Raw genomic sequence first — 24144 nt, 5'->3', positions numbered from 1 at the left:
AAGATCTACTATTTAATAAGTAGCCCAGAAAAATACCTTCATCACTTCTTGGATCGAATTTTCCAAGGTTGTCCTTACCGTTATTGTGAATAAAACACTTACTTCCGAAGGGATGAAAGTAACTGATATTAGGATGTTTACCTTTCCATAGTTCATAAGGAGTCTTCTTCAAAATGGGTCTTATGAGACATCGGTTGAGAATATGACATGTTGTACTTACACCTTCTACCCAAAAGTGATTTGGCAGTGAATGATCCAGTAACATGGTTCTTGTAATGTCTCGGAGGGTTCTGTTTTTCCTCTCAACAACCCCATTTTGTTGTGGTGATCGCGGTGTAGAGAAATTATGAGTGTATCCCTGATCATTACAAAAGTCTTCAAATGCTCTACTTTCAAATTCTCCTCCATGATCACTCTGAATTGTTGAAATCAGATATCCCTTTTCTCTTTTAACTTTTTTGCAGAAAATCTCAAAATTTCTTAATGCTTCATCTTTATGAGATAAGAAAATTACCCAAGTGAAACGTGAATAATCATCAACAATGACAAAAGCATATCGTTTTCTCCTATACTAGTAGTCCTAGTAGGCCCAAATAAGTCCATATGAAGCAATTGCAAAGGTTTAGAAGTAGACACAATATCTTTATTTTTGAAAGAGTTTCTGGTTTGCTTACCTATTTGACATGCATCACAGATATGAGTTCTAGAAAATTTCAGTTTCGGTAGACCAATAACTAACTCATGTTTAGATAATTTTTCTATCAAATGCATGCTTGCATGACCAAGTTTCCTATGCCATAACCATGGATCATCAGACATAGATGTTAAGCAAATATAACCATCTATCTTTTCAAAATCATCAAGGATATAAACATTTCCATACCTTTTTCCTGGGAGGACTATTTTACCTGTCTCATCATCAATAGCACAACCTGTTTTCTTAAAATTTACCTCATATCCTAAGTCGCATAGTTGACTTATGCTCAGGAGATTGTAGTTGAGTCCATCAACGAGATAAACTTTAGTGATGTCACAGTTGTTATTGAAGGGAATTGTTCCAGTGCCAATTATCTTTCCCTTTGAGTCATCCCCAAACTTAATGCTTCCTCCATCAATTTTTGTAACTTCTTTGAACAGGTTTTTATCACTTGTCATGTGACTGGAACACGCACTGTCTAAGTACCATTTTACTTTGCGGCTTATTCTATGGTGTTCCTCACTTGTTCAACCTCGTGCCATGAAACAATTCTCATTGTCATCTTTGCATTCGTCATCTGAAGTGTCCTCATCCGTCCAGCATCCTGAGGATTTGTTCATCTTATTTTCCAGAATCGTCATAAAGCAAAGATTTGCTATCTCTTCATGTTCTGAACTGTCTTCATCGCTCCAACTTCCAAAGGATTTGTTCTTGTTAAATCCTCTTGAAATTTTTCTTTTTAGATCTGGGCAATCAGCTTGAATGTGTCCAGATCTTCCACACTCATAGCATTTTCCATCATTCTTGTCCTGTTTGTTGTATTGCTTGGATCGCCTAGGTAGAATTATTCCTTTCCTCGTATTCCTGAATCTTCTTATTAAGCCATCCATGTTTCTTGATAGCATAGCAATCTCTTCTTGTAGAGCTTCAGGATCATCATCGATTTCATTTTTAGCTATTTCAGTTGAGGCCTTGAATGCGACTGTTTTCCTTTTTTCTTCTTGACTAATCTTCTTGAGATGTATGTTTTCAAAGGCTATGAGTTCTCCTCGTAGTTCATCATAGGATAACTTATTTAGATCCTGAGATTCAAGTGTGACTACTTTGGTCTGCCAAGTGGTTGGTAGGCTTTTGAGAATTTTTCAGACTTGATCTCCACTCGTATATGGTTTGCCAAACGCTTTTAGATCGCTAATTATTTTACTGAATCTAGCAAACATCTCTTCAATAGACTCTCCTTTTTTCATTGAAAAGAGTTCATAATCATGAACCAACATGTTGATATGTGTTTCCTTTACTTTGCTGGTTCCTTCATATGTAACCTCAAGCTTGTCCCACATTTCTTTGGCTGTGTCACAGCTAGAGATTTTCTCATACTCTTCACCACTTATGGCATTATAAAGCAGGTTTCTCGCTTTATTGTTAACTTGTACCACTTCCATTTGCTCTTTTGTATATGAATCTATATCTTCAAGATCAGCAAGTGGTAGAGTAGCAGCTGGCAGGGGATAGTTCCCCTTTTTGATGACTCTCCAAACTTTAACATCGTATGCCTTGTCATAGATCTCCATATGCACTTTCCAGTGAGAGAAATATTTTCTATTGAAGTATGGTTGTCTAACTTGTGAAGTTCCTTCCTGGAAGAGAGCTCCTATGATAACTTGATTTGCCATGATCTTTTCTCACAAGCTGTTAAGCAAAAGAAAAATATGAGCCTTGCTCTAATACCAATTGAAAGTACAAGAGCGGAGGTGAATTGTATATTTTTAAATTTAATCTCTGTTAGTTGACTAGTTTTATTAGATACAATAAACTAACAGTTGTAATAGCAGAATATAAGATGCAGAAAGTAAATGCAGGAATTAAAGACACAGAAATATTTATACTGGTTCGCATTCAATGTGAATCCTAGTCCAGTCCCCTTGGGTTGCAAGGGAGTTCTCTTTAGTGAATGCCTTTCTTCGAGTACAATGGAAATTACATGATAGCTCATTTCCTATATCACTCGTCTCATTTGATACAATGCCTCACCAGTTTTGTTCTCTCTTTCTTCTCTAACTTGTTACACAACAGATCTTAGAGAGCTACAATGTTTGTTTGCAGTAGAACAAAGAGAGGGTGTTTTGTTCGATCCAAGTATGTCGGCTAAGGTGTGATTACAGGTTTAAATACTTTAAGAGAGAGGCTTGAATTCTGGAGAGATTTGCCAACCCAAGAGATTTGATCCTTAGAAAGAGATTGATTCTTTCCAAGAATAAAGTTGTTCTTCAATGGCTCTGTTGAACTTGGAATCTTAATCTTCTATATTTAGACATTTGATGAATATTCAGTGAGATCTTGATTTATCTAATTCCTTGAGTTTAGCTAGGATTGATTCCATCTGTATCTTCTGTTATTTCTGTAATGACCTGACCAGTCGTTTTGAGCTTTTGCACTTCGCTCACTAGTTCTCGGGCATGACTTGCCCCGTGTGATGTATTATGACTTATGTTAATCATTGGTTTTGGTTTTCAGGGTAATCGGAATGAAATTGGAAGAACAGTTCCCAGTTTAAAGCTTAAAATTTGAAAGGTTTGACCAAGATTTGACTTGATTGTATATGATCTCGGATCGGGACTTTTATGATTTAGTTAGCTCAATTAGGTGATTTGGGACTTAGGAGCGTGATCGGAATGCATTTTGTAAGTCCGTGGAAGGGTTAGGCTTGAATTGGCAAAATTGAGATTTCGGCGTTTTCCGGTCGATAGGTGAGATTTTGATATAGAGGTCGGAATGAAATTTAGACAGTTACAGTAGCTTCATTATGTCATTTGGGATGTGTGTGTAAAATTTCAGGTCATTCGGACGTGGTTTGGTTGAGTTTTTGATCGAAAGCGTATTTCGGAAGTTTTTGGAAAACTTAGGCTTGAATTCGATGAGTTTTGGGTAATTTGATGTTGTCTGAGGTATTTTCATGATTGGAACAAGTTTGAATAAGGTTTTAGAATGTGTTGGTGCTTTTGGTTGAGGTCCCGGGGGCATCGGGTGAGTTTCGGGTGGTCATTTGAACCGTTTTCTATGTTGAGAAGTTGCAGAAATTTCAACAGCTGTTGCAGATGATTTTAGCCTTCGCGATCGCGTGAGGTCCTTTGTGATCGCGTAGAAGGAATGTGGTTTGGACTGAGTTCGGCCTTTGCGTTCGCGTTTGAGGTCTCGCGTTCACGGAGGGCCTTGACCTTGTGCTTCGGTTTCGCATGCAATGGTTTGCGTTCGCGTATAAGTCTTTGGGGGTCCAGTAGATTTGTTCTTCGCGTTCGCATCATCTGGTTCACGTTCGCATAGGTCTGGAAAGTAAGGCATCATGTTCGCATAGTAGGTATCGCGTTCGCATAGTGCATTTGGGAGTATTGGAATTTTTGCTCTTCGCGATCGCGATGAAGGAAGTTCAAAGCTGGTCAGAAAGTTTATAAAACATTTCTTCCGCGATTTTGAGCCATAATTCCTCCATAGCTAGTATTTTGAGAGCTCTTTGAGGAAATTGAAGAGGGATTCATGGAGAATTGATTGGAGGTAAGATGTTTGAACCTAAAACGTGATTCTATTGTGAAATTTACCTAGAAATTCATGGAATTAGGCTAAAAATGGAAGAACTAGGGCTTGGGATTTTGAAACTTTTAAATTGGGATTTGAAGGACAATTTGAGGTCGGATTTGAGAACTTTTGATATGTATGAACTCATGGAAGGATAAGGAACCCGTTGATGTAAAAATTTCTGAGTTTCGAGAAGTGGGCCCGGGGCTCGGGTTTTGGTAATTTTGGGATTTTTGATATTTTTTGATTGTTTTTGCTTGGGCTTTGCTCCCTTAGCATATTGTGTTGTATTCGTTCTGATTTTGGATAGATTCGACGTGCGTGGAGGCTGATTCGAGGGGCAAAGGCGTCCCGAGCTAGAGTTGTAGCCGGTTCGAGGTGAGTAATGATTGTAAATGATGTCCTGAGGGTTTGAAACCCCAGATTTGCACATCGTAGTGCTATATTGAGGTGAGACACGCGCTTGATGATGAGCGTGGAGTCGTTTACTATTGGGGATTGTGACTTGGTCCAACCCGACTGTTGATTTTACCGTGTATTCGACTGAAACTTATCTGTTATCATCATGATTTGGGCTGATTGCCATATTTGGGCTTCGTGCCAACTATTTGAACCCTCCGGGGATTTTTATCACTATTTCCTTACTGCTTGACTTATTATTTGAACTCAGTCCTGTTTATATCTACTGTTTTACAAAATCAGCCACTTTTACTCAGATTTGAAACTTAAATGATATTTCTAAATGATGTTTTGGGCTGAGAACTACTGTTTTACTAATGCCCGAGGGGCTTGTGATGATTTTCGGACTGAGTGAGCCCGAGGGCCATATGTGAGGATATGCTGAGTGATATTAGGCCGAGGGCCTGAGATACTTTATATGCCACGAGGTGGCTTGAGTGATGTGAGGCCGAGTGCCGAGTGATGATGCCACGAGGTGGCTTGATATAGCGCTTGGGCCGTAAGGGGCCCCTCCGGAGTCTGCACCCCCACAGTGAGCGCGGGTACCCATTGTGATCTAAGAGTGAGCCCGAGGGGCTAATATTGTTCTGAGAGTGAGCCCGAGGGGCTGATATTGTTCTGAGAGTGAGCCTGAGGGGCCGATACTGTTCTGAGAGTGAGCCCGAGGGGCTGGTACTGTTCTGAGAGATTGCCCGAGGGGCAAACCTTTATGTGTTCATCTTTCACATTTACTTGTCATTTTACCTGTTATATTGTGGTATTTGTGCCCGAGGGGCGGTGTTTTGTGCTTATCGGCACTAACTGTTTTTCTTTCATTTGCGTAACTGTTGAAAAAGTCATTTTCAAAAGAGGTTTTAAACTGAGCTAAGATGTTTCTAAAAATTTCACAGCTTCATTATTTTTCTCAAAGGTTTTACACTACTTCTGTACAGCATGTTGATTTGCATTACGTGATTTCTTACTGCTCAGTTGTTATTTACATTTATTACTCACTGAGTTGGAGTACTCACTTTACTCCCTGCACCTTGTGTGCAAATGCAGGTATTTATGCACCCGGTAGCAGGTTTTGGCTAATCGGTGGTAGAGTTATCGGAGTATAGCAAGGTGGCTGCCAGCGTTCGCAGCACCGCTTTTCTCCCTTTTGCTCATCAGTCCTGTTTTGTATATTTCTGACCTTGTAGTTGTATTTATACTCTAATAGATGCTCGTGACTTGTGACACCCCTGTTTGGGCTGTGTCAGAATGGTTCTTCTATTGTTATCTATATTTTCGCGAATTATTGCTATTAAATCATGCTTTAAACTATTTTATGGTAATTAACTGCTTAAAGAAGTGTACTGTGTTGGTCTGGCTGGCCTTGTCTTCACGAGAGGCGCCATCACGACCGGTTTCGGGGTAAGGGTCGTGACAAGTTGGTATCAGCGCCTAGGTTACATAGGTTTCACGAGTCATAAGCAGGTTTAGTAAAGTCTCGTGGATCGGTACGGAGACGTCTGTATTTATCCTCGAGAGGCTGCAGAACCTTTAAGAAAACTTCACATTCTTGAATTCTTATCGTGCGTCATTGATTCAACTTGAAAAGTAACTCTTAAAATTCCTTCCACGCATTTGTATGCTCGCACGAGCGCTCAGTATCAGATATGCATCGATGGCTTGTAATTCCCCGAACAAGGGGCGAGCTACGATCTCTGTGTGTTGATGTTGGGCCAGTCTAGAGAACTTGAGGCCGGATTTTTTGCCTATAGCTTGAGCACCGAGGTGCTGATTATGTGAGCAAGTGCTTTTGAATTTATATGTTCTGTATTTTTCCTATTAGTGGAAGTGACGGCGGGATGGATATGTAATGAGAATGTTAGTGCTGCGAGATGTATTTGTATGACTTGGAAGTGATGAGGAAGTCCTACTAGAAGATAGAAGAACTATTAAGTGCTGGAATCTCATCTCGATTCGAGGTATAGCCCCGAATTATGGGCGTATGAAGGACCTTTTCATGTTCCCCAATTGAGGATGAAGTAAAATTCATGTTGCGGTACGAGTTCAGACTCAGGAAGACTAAGTGACTGCGTATAGTTTACGACGGTGGAAGGTATACAGAAATGTTAATTAAGGCAAAGCAGGTGGGTTACCTCCTGCGGAGAATTCTGGGGTTGTGTGACCCTTATGTGACTGTTAGAAGATCTCATGTGCAAGTGAAATGTAAGTGTTGAAATTTGAACGTTGGGTCGCTTAAGAGAGGGGGCTTAACTGTTGCGAGAATGAATGCGAGAATTGCCGAAGATTTAAATTACTAGATGATTTGTCTTTTCACAAGCTTGCAAAGGATCTGAGTTTAATCTCACTATGGTATTGTGGCATCAATAGAGTATAAGTATTATGAGTTATTGAGTGTATTTCAATCTATGGCTTCGGGCCAAGTGGGGAAGTCTGCTGTGAGTAGTTGATTGCACGGTTAGGTGCTATGTTGGTTCCAGTTTGAGGCGTGCGGGTAAATCAGTTATGGCTTGCAGAAATTAATACCGAGTAGGGCTCGAGTAAAGGAAAGATTCTGACAAAGGTTATATTACGCTTCAGAGGGTAATAGAATCACGGCATGTCTTGAGTTATTGTTGGTAAAGAATGCTCGGTGCATAGAGCAGGAAATTGCTTGGTTGTATTGGGATGAGGATTTCATTCTGCGGTGTCGGAGTGCCAAAGAGGCACGTGTGGTTCTGTTCGTTGGGTCGAGTAAATTGCAGTTTGAATAAGAGTGAGTGACTCTCAAGAATGGTCAAATGTTTTCAAGATTCTACAGGGAGCAATCAGGTATTTTAGAGTTGTATATGCAGTTAGAAACTGAGTTTTCATGGGAAGAGGTCAAGACTTGTGGTATTTCTATGTTACTTAGGGGATTCTATGTATAAGTATCAAGAAAGTAAAGGTAACGGAGTTAGATTGGCAGGAAGCTCTTCAGAGTAAAGTATTCTGGGATGTGGTGTTTTTGAGAATATTGGAGAGAGTATTCAGCGGATTATGGGTCTTAGACAATGTGGTTTTATGCTTGGGTCTCGTGTGGTAAGCCTGGGTTGAGGTATTGTGGTGCTACAGCAGGAGGGAATATCCAGATGAAGATGAATCAGAAGGAAATTTTGATAGATGGAGTAGCTTGATAGTAGACCGGACCGGTAGGGTAAGGATATGATCAATTTCTTGTGTGTGTTCGAGGTGATGAGTTCTTATAGGTATTTTGCAGCAATGCTCTTAAGTTTTGATGGCTTGCTTAGCTTGGTCGAGTTAGAAGGATTCAGTGGTGGCAGGTCTTATTTGTGCAAAGGGAATTCGGAGAGTTCTTGATGGTTTTTATCGTGGTTTGGGGATGTATATTTTCTATGGGTGTGCGGAGCATGGGATGTATAGTGATTTTCCTTCTAGATGAGACCAATGGAAAGCTCTTGACTAGTTGAGTACGTAGATGTTCATGGCTCGGAAGGGAGATGAAGTTCTCATGTTATCCTAGGATGGTATGGTATATGCGGTTTGTTGTGGAGGATCGAGACTTGCGTGTGTGAGGTTGCAGTTCAGTTCTAAAAGGAAATTCATAAAACTCTTAGGCAGTAGGTAGCCTCAGATAATTAAGGAAATGATATTTCTAATTGGAAGTGATTTCGCAATAGTATATGTTCAGAAAAAGGGCAATGTGATTAAGTTAATGGCACTTTGGTAGTATTGCGGCACTTTCTGGCTAGATCAACTGTTGATATTCGAGTTTGCTTGGTGGTACAGAAAAAATTTTGAGTATCTCTCGTGAAATGATTGGGTATTTGAGGTGTGGCATGGATTCGAACGACAAAATTGGGATCGGATATGGTGATTCATGTGCCGTGTGGATTTGGAAACGGAAGTTCCTAGGTTCAGGCTATGTTGTGGGTGTAGATCGTGTGTATCGGCACTGTTTATTGACTATCGGGAATTGGAGGCCTGAGTGGATCTTTCGTTGCTTGGTATGTTAGATATTGGATGTGATATTGGGGTTTAGATTGGTTGTCTCCGTGTTGGGTTATTCTAGACTATTGCGCTACAGGCTATGCCGAAAATACCACGGGTTGAGTGTCGAGGTGCATTGGAGTAAGTCCTGGTAGAGTGGTTTTATATTTCTAAGATCCAACGGACGGCTAGGAAGGATTTGTCTTTCTTATTTGGGCTCTTGTGATGGGCGCCAGTGCTGAGGCTCCTCATATTGATTCAGTTCCGGTGGTGAGAGACTTTTCGGATATGTTTCTTGTGGCAGGGCATGTCGCTGGGTAGGGTTGTCGATTTCGGTATTGATTAGGTGTCAGGCACCGTATCATATGGCACCGACAGGAGTTATAGTAGTGGAAGGAACAGTTTCAGGATTTCCCTAATAAAGAGTTCATTGTTGGGCAGATGTGGATGCGTGTTCTAACTTGAGTCGGCTTGGTTGACTCCGAATTGCATTGTTGAGGGATGTGTCGATTCGACTGTTATTGAGTCTATTGGTGATCCGGGGAGATCTATGAGTTGCCTTTCTATGTTGTGAGACGTTATGATTTGTTGGTTATGGTCACATATGGTGCGGTTCTATTGGAGTTCATAGTCGAAGTCGAGCGGGAAGAGTAATTGGGTGTTGCTCGGTGAATGGCGTATCGGTTATGTCCTATCGGGTTTGCGTTGTATATGTTACTTGTTTCACCGTAGGTGTAATGAATTTCTTTGGTTCCAGACATCAAATTGGGCGTGGTTGTCAATTTCGAGCACAGTGACTTGAGGTGTTTCATGTGGAGCAGTGTTTGGGTAGGATCGCGCATTGCAGCGAAACTATGTGGAGATATGACCTTGCGGGTTAGATTCGTGTGTTGTATCTCTATGATGTGAGACGAGTTCTCAGCCTCATGTTGTGGTGGTTCTGGTGAGCTTGAGGTACAACTCTTTCATTTGAGTCATTTTCATGATTTGAGTATGTTCGGACTGTTGCTTATTGGTGCGCATATTGCGCAAGTAGTGGCTTAGGCCTGTATTGATGTGTCATGTCACCAGAGTAGTATGTTGGAATAGATGAGAATGTTGGGATCAGTAATGAATACAAACGGATTCGATTTCAGCATGTTGGAAGGATACTATCGAGGTTCGGCTCGGAAATATGCTATGGTATTTGCCAAAGGAGAAGTGGCTTCATGAATGGTTGATCTGAGAAATGTTTATGGCTCACTGCGTATTTTAGTTATCATTTGCAATACATATAAAAGTGTTGGAATGAAACTTTAGTTGATAAGAGGTTTTCTACCGGTATTAGGGCAATGTGTGCAGCTGCTGTGAATGGGAATTATCGCTACATGTGTTTGAGTTATGTGGTATATCAGATAATTGCGCCTGAGGTTGCACGCATGGGTTATTACAGCTGGTTCGGGCCTATTCAGGGTATAGGTGTGAGGTTTTGATCGTATTGATGGTTTCAGAAGTGAAAATGTGATTCTATGGTTTATGGGCTAGATGGGGCTGTGTAATTTCAGTTTCAATGTGTTATCGGACCTATATGAGATAGGGTGACGTTGGATCACCCCCGGGTATATGCAGTTGGTTTTTAGAACAACTCTGGGCACGTTCGAGGACGAATATATGTTTAAGTGGGGGAGGATGTAACGACCCGACCGGTTGTTTTGAGCTTTTGCACTTTGCTTGCCAGTTCTCGGGCATGACTTGCCTCGTGTGATGTATTATGCCTTATGTTAATCATTGGTTTTGGTTTTCAGGGTAATCGGAATGAAATTGGAAGAACAGTTCCCAGTTTAAAGCATAAAATTTGAAAGGTTTGACCAAGATTTGACTTGATTGTATGTGATCTCGGATCGGTACTTTTATGATTTAGTTCGCTCTGTTAGGTGATTTGGGACTTAGGAGCGTGATCGGAATGCATTTTGGAAGTCTGTGGAAGGGTTAGGCTTGAATTGGCGAAATTAAGATTTTGGCATTTTTCGGTCGATAGGTGAGATTTTGATATAGAGGTCGAAATGAAATTCCAACAGTTGCAGTAGCTTCGTTGTATCATTTGGGATGTGTGTGTAAAATTTCAGGTCATTCGGACGTGGTTTGGTTGGGTTTTTGATCGAAAGCGTATTTCGGAAGGTTTTGGAAAACTTAGGCTTGAATTCGATGAGTTTTGGGTAATTTGATGTTGTTTGAGGTGTTTTCATGATTGGAACAAGTTTGAATAAGGTTTTAGAATGTGTTGGTGCTTTTGGTTGAGGTCCCGGGGGCCTCGGGTGGTCAATCAGACCGTTTTCTATGTTGAGAAGTTGCAGAAATTTCAACAGCTGGTGCAGATGATTTTAGCCTTCGCGATCGCATGAGGTCCATCGCGATCGCGTAGAAGGAATGTGGTTTTGCCTGAGTTTGGCCTTTACGTTCGTGTTTGAGGTCTCGCGTTCGCGGAGGACCTTGACCTTGTACTTCGCGTTCGCATGCGGTGGTTCGCGTTCGCGTATAAGTCTTTGGGGGTCCAGTGGATTTGTTCTTCTCGTTCGCATCATCTGGTTCGCGTTCGCGTAGGTCTGGAAAGTAAGGCATCGTGTTCGCATAGTAGGTATCGCATTCGCATAGTGCATTTGGGAGTATTGGAATTTTTGCTCTTCGCAATCGCGAGGCTTGGGCCGCGATCGCGATGAAGGAAGTTCAAAGCTGGGCAGAAAATTTATAAAACATTTCATCCGCGATTTTGAGCCATTATTCCTCCATAGCAGAGTATTTTGAGAGCTCTTTGAGGGAAATTGAAGAGGGATTCATGGAGAATTGATTGGAGGTAAGATTTTTGAACCTAAAACGTGATTCTATGGTGAAATTTACCTAGAAATTCATGGAATTAGGCTAAAATGGAAGAACTAGGGCTTGAGATTTTGAAACTTTTAAATTGGGATTTGAAGGACCATTTGAGGTCGGATTTGAGAACTTTTGATATGTATGAACTCGTGGAAGGATAAGGAACCCGTTGATGGAAAAATATCTGAGTTTCGAGAAGTGAGCCCGGGGCTCGGGTTTTGGTAATTTCAGGATTTTTGATATTTTTTGATTGTTTTCGCTTGGGCTTTGCTCCCTTAGCATATTGTGACGTATTCGTTCTGATTTTGGATAGATTCGACGCGCGTGGAGGCCGATTCGAGGGGTAAAGGCGTCGCGAGCTAGAGTTGTAGCCGGTTCGAGGTGAGTAATGATTGTAAATGATGTCTTGAGGGTTTGAAACCTCGGATTTGCACATCGTAGTGCTATATTGAGGTGAGACACGCACTTGATGATGAGCGTGGAGTCGTTTACTATTGGGGATTGTGACTTGTCCATCCCGACTGATAATTTTACTGCGTATTCGACTGAAACTTATCTATTATCATCATGATTTGGGCTGATTGCCATATTTGGGCTTCGTGCCAACTATTTGAACCCTCCGGGGATTTTTATCACTGTTTCCTCACTGCTTGACTTATTATTTGAACTCAGCCCTGTTGATATCTATTGTTTTACAAACTCAGCCACTTTTACTCAGATTTGAAACTTAAATGATATTTCTAAATGATGTTTTGGGCTGAAAACTACTGTTTTACTAATGCCCGAGGGGCTTGTGATGATTTTCCGACTGAGTGAGGTCGAGGGCCATATGTGAGGATATGCTGAGTGATATGAGGCCGAGGGCCTGAGATACTTTATATGCCACGAGATGGATTGAGTGATGTGAGGTCGAGTGCCGAGTGATGATGCCACGAGGTGGTTTGATATAGCGCTTGGGCCGTAAGGGGCTCCTCCAGAGTCTACACCCCCACAGTGAGCGCGGGTACCCATTGTGATCCGAGAGTGAGCCCGAGAGGCTGATATTGTTCTGAGAGTGAGCCTGAGGGGTTGATATTATTCTGAGAGTGAGCCCGAGGAGCCGATACTGTTCTAAGAGTGAGCCTGAGGGGCTGGTACTATTCTGAGAGATTTCCCGAGGGGCGAACCTTTATGTGTTCATCTTTCACATTTACTTGTCATTTTACCTGTTATATTGTGGTATTTGTGCCCGAGCGGCGGATGTTCTGTGCTTATCGACTCTAACTGTTTTGTATTCATTTTCAGAACTGTTGAAAAAGTCATTTTCAAAAGAGGTTTTAAACTGAGCTAAGATGTTTCTAAAGATTTCACAGCTTCATTATTTTTCTCAAAGGTTTTACACTGCTTCTATTCAGCATGTTGATTTGCATTACGTGATTTCTTACTGCTCAGTTGTTATTTACCTTTATTACTCACTGAGTTGGAGTACTCACTTTACTCCCTGCACCTTGTGTGCAAATGCAGGTATTTATACACCCGGTAGAGGGTTTTGGCTAATCGGTGGTAGAGTTATCGGAGTATAGCAAGGTGGCTGCCAGCGTTCGCAGCACCGCTTTTCTCCCTTTTGCTCATCAGTCCTGTTTTGTATATTTCTGACCTTGTAGTTGTATTTATACTCTAATAGATGCTCATGACTTGTGACACCCCGGTTTGGGCTGTGTCAGAATGGTTCTTCTATTGTTATCTATATTTCCGCGAATTATTGCTATTAAATCATGCTTTAAACTGTTGTATGGTAATTAACTGCTTAAAGAAGTGTACTGTGTTGGTTTGGCTGGCCTTGTCTTCATGATAGGCGCCATCACGACTGGGTTCGGGGTAAGGGTCGTGACAAGTTGGTATCAGAGCCTAGGTTACATAGGTCTCACAAGTCATGAGCAAGTTTAGTAGAGTCTCGCGGATCGGCACGGAGATGTCTGTATTTATCCTCGAGAGGTTGCATAACCTTTAAGAAAACTTCACATTCTTGAATTCTTATCGTACGTCCTTGATTCAACTTGAAAAGTAACTTTTGAAATTCCTTCCACGCGTTCGTATGCGCGCATGAGCGCTCAGTATCAGATATGCATCGATGGCTTATAATTCCCCGATCAAGGGGTGAGATACGATCTCTGTGTGTTAATGTTAGGCCAGTATAAAGGACTTGAGGCAAGATTGTTTGCCTATAGCTTGAGCACCGAGGTGCTGATTGTGTGAGCAAGTGCTTTTGAATTTATATATTCACTATTTTTCCTATTAGTGGAAGTGACGGCGGGATGGCTATATAATGAGAATGTTAGTGCTGCGAGATGTATTTGTATGACTTGGAAGTGTTGAGGAAGGCCTGCTAGAAGATACAAGAACTATTAAGTGCTGGAATCCCATCTCGATTCGAGGTATAGCCTCGAGTTATGGGCGTATGAAGGACTTTTCATGTTCCCCAGTTGAGGGTGAAGTAAAATTGATGTTGCGGTATGAGTTCAGACTCAGGAAGACTAAGTGACTGCGTACAGTTTACGACAGTGGAAGGTATACAGAAATATTAATTGAAGGCAAAGCAGGTGGGTTACCTCCTGCGGAGAATTTTAGGGTTGTGTGACCCTTATATGACTGTTAGAAGATCTCATGTGCAAGTGAAATGTAAGTGTTGAAATTTGAATGTTGGGTCGCATAAGAGAGGGGGCTTAATTGTTACGAGAATGAATGCGAGATTAGCTGAAGATTTAAAGTACTAGATGATTTGTGTTTTCACAAGCTTGCAAAGGATCTGAGTTTAATCTCACTATGGTATTGTGGCATCAATAGAGTATAAGTGTTATGAGTTATTGAGTGTATTTCAATCTATGGCATCGGGCCAAGTGGGGGAGTCTGCTGTGAGTAGTTGATTGCACGGCTAGGTGCTATGTTGGTTCCAGTTTGAGGCGTGCGGGTGAATCAGTTATGACTTGCAGAAATTGAGATCGAGGAGGACTCGAGTAAATGAAAGATTCTGATAAAGGTTATATTATGCTTCAGAGGGTAATAGAATCACGGCATGTCTTGAGTTATTGTTGGTAAAGAATGCTCGGTGCATAGAGCAGGAAATTGCTTGGTTGTATTGGGATGAGGATTTCATTCTGCGGTGTCGGAGTGCCAAAGGGGCACGGGTGGTTCTGTTTTTTGGGTCAAGTAAATTGCAACTTGAATAAGAGTGAATGACTCTCGAGAATGGTTCAAATGTGTTCAAGATTCTACAGGGAGCAATCGGGTATTTTAGAGTTGTATATGTGGTTAGAAAATGAGGTTTCATGGGAAGAGGTCAAGACTTATGGTATTTCTACGTTACTTAGGGGATTCTATTTATCAGTATCAAGAAAGTAAAGGTAACGGAGTTAGATTCGCAGGAAGCTCTTCAGAGTAAAGTATTCTGGGATGTGGTGTTTCTGGGAATATTGGAGAGAGTATTCAGCGGCTTATGGGTCTTAGATAATGTGGTTTTATTCTTGGGTCTTGTGTGGTAAGCCTTGATTGAGGTATTGTGGTGCTACAGTAGGAGGGAATATCCAGTTGAAGATGAATCAGAAGGAAATTTCGATAGATGGAGTAGCTTGATAGTAGACCGGACCGGTAGGGTAACGATATGATCAATTCCTTGTGTGTGTTCGAGGTGATGAGTTCTTACAGGTATTTTGCAGCAATGCTCTTAAGTTTTGATAGCTTGCTTAGCTTGGTCGAGTTAGAAGGATTCAGTACTGGCAGGTCTGATTTGTGCAAAGGGAACTCGGAGAGTTCTTGATGGTTTTTACTGCGATTTGGGGATGTATATTTTCTATGGGTGTGCGGAGCATGGGATGTATAGTGATTTTCCTTCTAGATGAGACCAATGGAAAGCTCTTGACTCGTTGAGTATGTAGATGTTCATGGCTCGGAAGGGAGATGAAGTTCTCATGTTATCCTAGGATGGTATGGTATATGCGGTTTGTTGTAGAGGATCGAGACTTGCGTGTGTGAGGTTGCAGTTCAGTTCTAAAAGGAAATTCATAAAACTCTTAGGCAGCAGGTAGCCTCAGATAATTAAGGAAATGATATTTCTAATTGGAAGTGATTTGACGATAGTATATGTTCAGAAAAAGGGCAATGATATTAAGTTGATGGTACTTTGGTAGTATTGCGGCACTTTCTGGCTAGATCGACTACTGATATTCGAGTTTGCTTGGTGGTACAGAAGAATTTTTGAGTATCTCTCGTGAAATGATAGGGTATTTGAGGTGTGGCATAGATTCGGACGGCGAAATTGGGATTGGATATGGTGATTCATGTGCCGTGTGGATTTGGAGACGGAAGTTCCTAGATTCAGGCTATGTTGTGGGTGTAGATCATGTGTATCGGCACTGTTTAATGACTATCGGGAATTGGAGGCCTGAGTGGATCTTTCGTTGCTTGGTATGTTAGATATTGGATGTGATATTGGGGTTTAAACTGGTTGTCTCCGTGTTGGGTTATTCTAGACTATTGCGCTACAGGCTATGCCGAAAATGCCACGTCTTGAGTGGCAAGGTGCAATGGAGTATGTCCTGGTAGAGTGGTTTTATATTTCGAAGATCCAGCGGACGGCTAGGAAGGATTTGTCTTTCTTATTTGGGCTCTTGTGATGGGCGCCAGTGTTGAGGCTCCTCATATTGATTCAGTTCCGGTGGTGAGAGACTTTTCGGATGTGTTTCTTGTGGCCGGGCATGTTGCCGGGTAGGGTTGTCGATTTCGGTATTGATTTGGTGCCGGGAACCATATCGTATGGCACCGACAGGAGTTATAGTAGTGGAAGGAACAACTTCAGGATTTCCCTGATAAAGAGTTCATTGGTGGGCCGATGTGGATGCGTGTTCTAACTTGAGTTAGCTTGGTTAACTCCGAATTGCATTGTTGAGGGATGTGTTGATTCGACTGTTATTGAGTCTATTGGTGATCCGGGGAAATCTATGAGTTGCCTTTCTGTGTTGCGAGACATTATGATTTGTTGGTTATGGGCACATATGGTGCGGTTCTATTAGGGTTCATAGTCGAAGTCGAGCGGGAAGAGTAATTGGGTGTTGCTCGGTGAATGCCGTATCGTTTATGTCCTATCGGGTTTGCATGGTATATGTTACTTGTTTCATCGTGGGTGTAATGAATTGCTTTGGTTCCAGACATCAAATTGGGCGTGGTTGTCAATTTTGAGCACATTGACTTGAGGTGTTTCATGTGGAGCAGTGTATGGGTAGGATTGCGCATTGCAGCGAACCTATGTGGAGATATGACCTTGCGAGTTAGATTCGTGTGTTCTATCTCTATGATGTGAGACGAGTTCTCAGCCTCGTGTTGTGGTGGTTCTGGTGAGCTTGAGGTACAGCTCTTTCATTTAAGTCATTTTCATGATTTGAGTATGTTCGGACTGTTGCTTATTGGTGCGCGTATTGCGCAAGTAGTGGCTTAGGCCTGTATTGATGTGTCATGTCACCAGAGTAGTATGTTGGAATAGATGAGATTGTTGGGATCAGTAATGAATACAAACGGATTCGATTTCAGCATGTTGGAAGGATACTATCGAGGTTCGGCTCGGAAATATGCTATGGTATTTGCCAAAGGAGAAGTGGCTTCATGAATGGTTAATCTGAGAAATGGTTATGGCTCACTGCGTGTTTTAGTTATCATTTGCAGTACATATAAAAGTGTTGGAATGAAACTTTAGTTGATAAGAGGTTTTCTACCGGTATTCGGGCATTGTGTGCAGCTGCTGTGAATGGGAATTATTGCTACATGTTTTTGAGTTATGTGGTATATCAGATAATTGCACCTTAGGTTGCATGCATGGGTTATTACAGCTGGTTCGGGCCTATTCAGGGTATATGTGTGAGGTTTTGATCGTATTGATGGTTTCAAAAGTGAAAATGTGATTCTATGGTTTATGGGCAAGATGGGGTTGTGTAATTTCAGTTTCAATGTGTTATCGGACCTATATGAGATAGGGTGACGTTGGATCACCCCCGGTTATATGCATGATAAGGTTATTCAGCGATTGGTTGGTTTTAGAACAATTCTGGACACGTTCGAGGACGAACGTATGTTTAAGTGGGGGAGGATGTAACGACCCGACCGGTTGTTTTGAGCTTTTGCACTTTGCTTGCCAGTTCTCGGGCATGACTTGCCTCGTGTGATGTATTATGCCTTATGTTAATCGTTGGTTTTGGTTTTCAGGGTAATCGGAATGAAATTGGAAGAACAGTTCCCAGTTTAAAGCATAAAATTTGAAAGGTTTGACCAAAATTTGACTTGATTGTATATGATCTCGGATTGGGACTTTTATGATTTAGTTAGCTCCGTTAGGTGATTTGGGACTTAGGAGCGTGATCGGAATGCATTTTGGAAGTCCGTGGAAGGGTTAGGCTTGAATTGGCAAAATTGAGATTTCGGCGTTTTCTGGTTGATAGATGAGATTTTGATATAGAGGTCGGAATGAAATTCCGATAGTTGTAGTAGCTTCGTTGTATCATTTGGGATGTGTGTGTAAAATTTCAGGTTATTCGGACGTGGTTTGGTTGGGTTTTAAATCGAAAGCGTATTTCGAAAATTTTTGGAAAACTTAGGCTTGAATTCGATGAGTTTTGGGTAATTTGATGTTGTTTGAGGTGTTTTGATGATTGAAACAAGTTTGAATAAGGTTTTAGAATGTGTTTGTGCTTTTGGTTGAGGTCCCGGGGGCCTCGGGTGAGTTCGGGTGGTCAATCGGACCATTTTCTATGTTGAGAAGTTGCAGAAATTTCAACAGCTATTGCAAATGATTTTAGCCTTCGCGATCGCGTGAGGTCCATCGCGATCGCGTAGAAGGACTGTGGTTTGGCCTGAGTTCGGCCTTCGAGTTCGCGTTTGAGGTCTCGCGTTCGCGGAGGGCCTTGACCTTGTGCTTCGCGTTCGCGTATAAGTCTTTGGGGGTCCAGTGGATTTGTTCTTCGCGTTCGCATCATCTGGTTCGCGTTCGCGTAGGTCTGGAAAGTAAGGCATCGCATTTGCACCATAGGTATCGCGTTCGCATAGTGCATTTGGTAGTCTTGGAATTTTTGCTCTTCGCGATCGCGAGGCTTGGGCCACGATCGCGATGAAGGAAGTTCAGAGTTGGGCAGAAAGTTTATAAAACATTTCATCCGCGATTTTGAACCATTATTCCTCCATAGCTTAGTATTTTGAGAGCTCTTTGAGGGAAATTGAAGAGGGATTCATGGAGAATTGATTGGAGGTAAGAATGTTGAACCTAAAACGTGATTCTATTGTGAAATTTACCTAGAAATTCATGGAATTAGGTTAAAAATGGAAGAACTAGGGCTTGGGATTTTGAAACTTTTAAATTGGGATTTGAAGGACCATTTGAGGTCGAATTTGAGAACTTTCTTTGAGGACGATGAGACGACCTAAGCAAGTAAGGTATATGATACTTGCCGCTAGGTACATAACGTAGTTGACTTTCTTATGTCGGTGATGGTATAGTACTCCCAGTGAAAGGTAAGGATGATTTTCTTGTGTTTAGGCCTAAGGAGCCGAAAGCAATTTCGAAGACTTAAAGCATATGTAACGATTTTTGTATGACTTATCCGAAATCTTAGATTGATGTAAATCTTTTAAAAGTTTATATTGTGGGTTATATTTCACTTGCTTGTTATTTAAAATAACAACGGTTATGAATTGATAAAATTTCTTATTGTTTTATATCAAATATTGGTGCATTATTTTTTTTATAAATTTTGTCCCAAGAACTTAGGTTAGAGAGAGTCTGTGACACTTATTGAGTACCGTTGTGGTATGCTCAGCCCTTAAGGGCCCCCATCCAGGGCCTTGCTTACTTTACATGTTTCAGGATAATGTATGATGTGTGGCATGCGGTCAGGCCATGATGACTCTCTTTCCAAGGTATTATGAAGCACCACTTTTATTTCGTGGTAGCTATCGTGTTCTTCTTTATTTTATTTTGTTGGAATTACTCCAACCGTTGGTTCTATTCTTTGGTATAGAGGCTCCATAGATAGTTATGAAAGGTTGTACTAACAGGATTGTACACGACATTCATGAAGGTATATTTTACTTAGTCTCATTATTATTATTATGAAAGGGCGTCATGTGTGATTTTGAAATGAGAAAATATTTTATCATTTAACTTGAAAATGTATATGATTTTCAAGGAGCTTTCGTAGTTAAATTGGTTTTCATGCATATGATTTGGGTGCGTCACATAGTTTGGTTCGCTCAGGTCGGGTAGTGTGCCAGGTGCCGATCACGTGGTTTTGGGTCGTGACAAAGGTATACCCCCTTTGACCGGTAGTAGCAACCAGAAGAGAGAATCAATCATTTTCGTTAACTTATACTCTTGAAAGAGTATCTCCGTCTCCCCCGGATGGATTGTTTGGGTTGTCTCTTATTTTCCTTTGAAGAGAAATCGTTTCAACGTCATCTTTGATTACTTCTTTATGAAGGACCACTATTTCCGATCCCGGAAGGATCACCTCTAAGACCGCAGACTATGTTTTCTCCCCAACTTTGGAAGAGAGTTTTCTTCTAGCCCTCTTCTCTTGAGGCTAGGGAATGCCGGATGATGCAGCTCCACTAGAAGCAAATTTCGCTTTACGAGCCCTTTTTCGGCCAAGGACTTGTTGGAGCTGTTATTTAGCCACCTTGGAGTCGAATGAAATCTCAGCGATCAGGCAAACATATGATCCCTTTGGAAGGCCTGGAAATGGAAAACAGAAGGTATTTTCACCATAAAAATTTACACTTCCAATTTTTCTTTATTAAAATTTCTTTCCACGTACGGAATTCTGGCATGGAAGTATCCAAAATTCTTTGAACCCATCGGGGTAAGTCTTCAACTACGAGAAACACCCAATGGGTAGCTAAAAAGAAAAAGAAATAAATGCTTAAAGAGGGTGAAAAATTAATAAAAAGAAATAAAACATGCGGATAAGAGAATGTACGAGTATAATTTCATGACTCGGGAATTGGAGGTCCAGATGTAGGAATGATGTCCTTGGAAGCGATGGTGGAAATTGGATCACTTGGAGAAGATATGGTAAAAAAATAATCAACGTTTAATGACAAAGACTTAATTATTTTTTCTGGTAATGGAAGTTGTGGTAGAAGAAGAAGACAGATTGCGAAGATTTGAAGAGTGTCGAAGGAATTTGGAAAAGAGTGAAGTAAAAAGTTAAAAGAGGAGTAAGTTTATAGACGGCCTTCAAACCAAAGTTATTATTACCTTGGTAATTAGCAAAATTCCTCGTCAAATCACAGAGAGGCACGTGTTAGGATCAATAAATACAAAGAGACGTGCATCCTTTCAAGTGTCAAAAGCCGTTCAAGAACTTTCTCGCCAAGAAATGAAAGGTCTTATCTACTTCCCGGTCATATCAAGTTGAGTCACCAGTAAGTAGGGGACTATTTGTATTGGATAAAATTTAGAGTCCACAAGTAGACACCTTATGCACAGACACGTGGCAGTGGTGATAGAATGAAGGTGCGTCAACAACCAGATAATACCGAATAAAGATATGTGATCAGTAACATATAAAACAGTTCCCGGAGACGCAAGGCCCGGAGGAATGAATTTAAAAACAAGACATCGATTGAAGGAAATCAAATTAAAGGAGCAACCATTACAGAAGATCTCAATATTTATTCCCAATGTTATGCAACCATTAAGAGGGATTTTTATTCATCTTTAATAGGCGATATTTGATGATATTCTCTCTCTAAATCTAGCTATAAATAGAGGCATTTGTACTCATTGTAAGGACATAAGAATCATCAAGAACAAACCTTCCTTCGTTTATCTTCAATTCTGTAGTTCTATCCAAAAATACTTTTATGAGCTTCGCTATTAATTTCACTTTGGTGGTCTTCATCTGGAATTCATGCTTGTTTCATTCTTTAAGTATCTTTATATTTTGTTAATTTATATTTATTATTTGCTAATCAGATCATTCTAATTCACGTATCTATAAATCAAGTATATAAATTCAACGGTACCTTTTTACAGATAAACAAGAATAACTACGTGACATTAGTTGTTACAAGTTACAAACAACTAATTGGGTTAATATTGATAGCTTGACTAATATTAACTCTGTTTTATGAATTTGTTAATATTGATAGCATCTTTGCTCTAAAAGGCCAAAATGGGTAATTTTTCCTTAAATTATTTCCATATTTATCTAAGTAAGATTCCTTTTCTTCTAAGAAATAATGTTATCTATTTTTGTATCATGAAGTTGACTTGTAAAATCAATAGGCGAAATGGCCTCGTGGCCACTTAAACTTGTACGAGGTTTCAAAGCCAATATATAACTTACATCAGTTTCATTTGAACACTCAAACTCGCATATTTGGTAACTAATAAACTTATTTGACCGTTGACCATGCACATGTAGTAGTGACAAAGGTAATGTGGACAAAGTGTGTGCAAGTCACGTAAACTAAGCGTGTCACTATAATAATTTTGATTAAAAAAATCCGAAATAAAATAAAAATTACAAAGAAAAAAAGAAAATAAGCCACCCTCCAAAATCATTAATACCATTTCGGTTTCTTTTCCCTTTTCTCTATCGTCGTCTGCGGCCCCCTCCCCTCCTCATTTTCTTTCTCCCCCCCACCCCAATCTTTCCCCACTTCTTCCTCTTTTAGTTCAAAACCCAGGCAGCAGTAGTGAGAAAAGCAATAAATTTCGTCAAAATTTTCTAATCAATCTTTTCTCTCACATATATTTCCTCTCTCCTTTTTGTATCCATCTCAAACTGGAAGACAGATAGAGAAAAGAGAAAGATCATTAAAAATTGACGAATTTTGGGTGAAAAATTCTACTTATGCAGTTCGACTTCTTCTCTCTTTTGGATTTCACCATTCATGTCCTTCTTTGACATAGCTTCGTCGGCTCTTTTTTGCCTTGACGGAATTTAGCAGGTGGCCCATCGACTCTTTGACTTTAGGTATGAATTTTATAGATATTGTTAGAAGTGAAAGATGAAATGGATTTTATGGAAGTCCATGGCTGAATGATGCAGAGCCCATTTGTATTAGCTTGTTTTAAGTACTTTTAAGCTATTTTGTAGTGTTTGGATAAAGTAAAAAAATACTTTTAAGCACTTATTTTTAGGGTGTTTGGCTAAGCTTATAAGCTGGTCAAACTGGCTTATAAGCACTTTTTTGGCTTATCTACGAGTTTGGTAAAATTTAAAAGTTCTTATAAGTTAAGTGCTTATAAGCCAAAAACCATAAGTTGGTCTACCTCAACTTATCAAATTTTAGCTTATAAGCACTTTAGGTTTGACCAAAATATTTACTATTCTATCCCTAAAATACTTCTTTTTAAAACAAAACTCTTCGTATACCCAATACTTCAACTGCTTATTAATAATTTCAGCACTTTTATCCAAACACGTAACTGCTTATTTTTTAAATCAGCTTCAACATTTAAAAGTATTTTTCAGCACGTAATACTTATCAGCTACTCTAAATCAGCCAAGCCAAACGGGCTCTAAAATAACAAAAACAAACCAAAAGCCAAAAGTTAGAATTCCTAACTTATAACTTAAAACGGAAAAGGATCATATTTATCCCTATACTCTTTAAAAATGGTTATATTTGTCCTTCGTTATACCTTTTTGATATATTTATCCTTACCATTATACTTTAGGATCATATTTATCTCTGTACTCTTCAAAGAGGGTTACATTTGTCATTCGTCATACTTTTTGACATATTTATCCTTACACTTATACTTTAGGATCATATTTGCCCCTCATCCATTAAATCTCCATGTCCCACCTTTGTTTTCCTACATGGTGCCTATGTGGATTTCTTTTTCCTCCAATTTAAATATGGTCAACTATTTAAGATAATTTAATTTAACCATAAACCATAAACCATAAACCATAATTTGGTTGTCTGCACTTATTTGTGTCTTTGGGCAGCCAATATATAAAATATAGTGGCTTCATTCTGATAATTCACATTACTCTAATATTATTCGTCATTGTAGGTTTATGTTAAACCAGGTCGAAGATAAGGGGTGGAGCTAGAGTATTAGGTATGGTTTGAATGAACTCTATAACTTTTGTTTAGATTTGTGTTCTATTAGGAAATACATTAAATATGTATAAATATTTAATTACGAACTTAATAACTAAAATGAGCTATGAGCAAGATTAGAACCCATAAACTTTAAATCATGACTCTGCCATCCAAAAAGTTGAATTATTTAGATATACTTTTTTAAATATGTAATTTTATTTTATTTTTGAAAAACATGAAAATTATATACCCAAATCACAAAAAAAACTAGATGTTTTGACCCTTGTAATCGAATTCTTTCATATAAAATGAGAGGAGGGAGCAATATTTTCTTTTCGAGAAAAAATATGTTTGAGGAAACCATCCTAGACAATATTAGGCTTCTGGCAGTGCTCTATTTTAAGCACGGACCTTTGTCATTAATTCTATTGTTGTGCAACTTCTCGTAATTTAATTTGGTTACTGCAATAATTGTAAGCTGTATCAGATTAGTGATTTTGAGTTCAAAGTTCTTGTTTGCCAATATGTTG

This window comes from Nicotiana sylvestris, chromosome 11 (assembly GCF_000393655.2).
Source record: "Nicotiana sylvestris chromosome 11, ASM39365v2, whole genome shotgun sequence".
In the NCBI taxonomy this organism is placed as follows: domain Eukaryota; kingdom Viridiplantae; phylum Streptophyta; class Magnoliopsida; order Solanales; family Solanaceae; genus Nicotiana; species Nicotiana sylvestris.
This window is presented reverse-complemented; position numbering follows the sequence as displayed.